Here is a 2,282-nt window from a genome sequence, read left to right as displayed (position 1 = left end):
AAAAAAAAACAGACAAAACCCCTCCTAAACCAAACCAAACAAACAACAAAAAAGCAACTGTTAGCATTCTGGCCTCATTCACACTTTTGTGGGATGGCAGTGCTGTCACTCAAGGACAGGGAGGTGGGGCCTGAGGCCTTATCCAATCAGAGATGCTCGGACATAAACTGTCCAATGAGATGAACAGCCGGAAGGGAGGAGGCAGCTCCTGGGATGCCGAGCAGCGCTTGTCTCTTGAGCTGGGCGCTGATCTGGGCTTCCCTCTTCAGCCGTTGCTGCTCCTGGAGCATCCAGGTGTCTGTGCAATGCCCTCTGTCACCCTGTGACCTGCAGGTACTGGGAGATCTGTAGGGAGGACGCCGGGACATCCCTGAAGCTGGGAAATGGTGAGTCTAGGAGTCTGGGTGTCCTGAGAGGGGGAGGGGCGTGGTTGGAGTCGGAAGTGGCTGTGGCGGGACTGGGCAATTTCACTTCAGTTTTACATCTTCGGAGTGATGTTTGCCACTGGGACCCCTTGGCCCTCAGACTCCTGTGAGCAAAGGATGGAGTGGGGCAGGCAGCTGGGACTCAGTTGCCCCGGCCCCTTCCTAGAGTGGTTACTTGGACCGTGGCCCAGAGCTCTCTGTGAGCTGCGGTGAGACCGTCCCACGCGGTGACTATGGAAGGGTCCTCAGGGAAGAATCCCAATTGAGTAGGTGGGGCTTGTTCATGGGAGGGGCTGTAGTCGGTGGGGCCCCAGTCCCCGCATTCTTCTTTTAAACATAAACTGTTAAACGTAAACATAAACTTTCAGCTGCTGTTGTTGTACCCAACGTCAGTGGAATTATGGAGAAAACGCCAGCACACTGAGTTCCAATTAGGTATGGGGTCCTTTATGGGCTAGCCCACGGAGAAGGGTTTTCACACCTCAAATGTCTTGGCATCCGCATGACAAAGGAAGGGAGTTTTTTGCCTTTCAGTTGGAGCGGAGGAATGGAATCCTTTAGGTGAAAGGAGGCTTTGCAAGATTCTACAGGGTTGGGGGTTGGTTAGTTACCAGGGGAACTGAGGATAGAAATGCGGGTTTCCTAGGGTCTGCTTCAACTCTGGGCTAATCCCCTGTCTCTGCCAGATAGATTTGTTTAACCTCCCATTTCTGCAAGGTCTAGGTGCTGAAACGGAGGGGGAAAACAGAGTGCAAACTGGGGTCCTTTAGGCCTTTCACTGTGTGCCTGCAGCAACCTGCATCCCTCCCTGGTGGTGACAATGAAAGAGTCTTCAGGGAGGAATCTCAGCTGGGTGGCCTATTCATGGGAGGGACTGTAGTCCGTGGGGCCCCCACTCCCTCTATTCTCCTGTTAAACGTAGACTTAGGGCCGGGCTCGGTGGCTCACGGTGTTGCTAAACGGAAAGTGGCTCTGTTGCCGGTCATTGTAGTTAAACACGGAGGCAGGGAGATGATTCATTCGTGAAAGTCGTTATTATCCGAAAGCCTGCGATTCCCGAGAACAGCGAGAGTAATTTTTTAAATCTTGTTTTGTCTATGTAGGAAATAGGAATAATTTATATAGGGGGTAATTTCAAAAGTATACAAAACTATATTATACTTATCTGATTAACAACATGTAGGCAAGTTAAATATATATAAAAAATAAGTAAAATTAAAAATACTAATAAAAAAGAATCATCATCAAAAAACCCCATTATACATGCTATTAACTTTTTCTGTAGTGCCTGATTAGGCCCTTGGGTTTTTTTTTTTTTGCAGTTTTTGGCCGCGGCTGGGTTTGAACCCGCCACCTCTGGCATATGGGGCTGGAGCCCTACTCCTTTGAGCCACAGGTGCCACCCTTGTCCTCAGTTTTTTTCTTTTTAAAGATTATTATCTTTATTCCCTATTTCTGGTTTGGCCTATTTGACTGACTTACTGTTCCTATTTTTTTTTTTTAACTTTTAAAAAATTTTTATTTTATTTTATTTTTTTTTGAAACAGAGTCTCTAGCTGTGGTCCAGAGTAGGGTGCTCTGGCCGTCATAGCTCCCAGCAATCTCCCACTCTTGGGCTCAAGCCATCTTCTTGCCTCCAAGAGGAGGGAGTCTTTTTCTTTTCTCTTTTTTCTTTTTTGGCAATTTTTGGCCAGGGCCAGGTTTGAACATGCCACCTCCGGTATAAGAGACCCGCACCCTACTCCTTTGAGCCACAGGAGCCGCCCAGGCTGGTTTCTAATCTGTCAGTTCATGCCATCCACCTGCCTTAGCCTCCCAGAGTGCTACGATTACAGACATGAGCATTCTTAGTTCACA

The 2,282-nt window shown here is 48.2% G+C and overlaps 1 long non-coding RNA gene across 1 annotated transcript in view; it reads left to right on the top strand.

Moving 5' to 3' along the window:
• The first annotated feature begins 314 nt into the window (after positions 1–314).
• LOC111722796 overlaps positions 315–2,282 on the top strand; it is a 25,623-nt gene continuing 23,655 nt past the window's right edge. Inside the window, exon 1 of the long non-coding RNA XR_002771461.1 lies at positions 315–386. This is a non-coding gene — a long non-coding RNA (uncharacterized LOC111722796). The remainder of the gene's footprint in view (positions 387–2,282) is intronic.

The sequence above is a fragment of the Otolemur garnettii genome, unplaced genomic scaffold (assembly GCF_000181295.1).
Source record: "Otolemur garnettii isolate 467f Iridium unplaced genomic scaffold, OtoGar3 scaffold00387, whole genome shotgun sequence".
In the NCBI taxonomy this organism is placed as follows: domain Eukaryota; kingdom Metazoa; phylum Chordata; class Mammalia; order Primates; family Galagidae; genus Otolemur; species Otolemur garnettii.
This window is presented reverse-complemented; position numbering and strand designations above follow the sequence as displayed.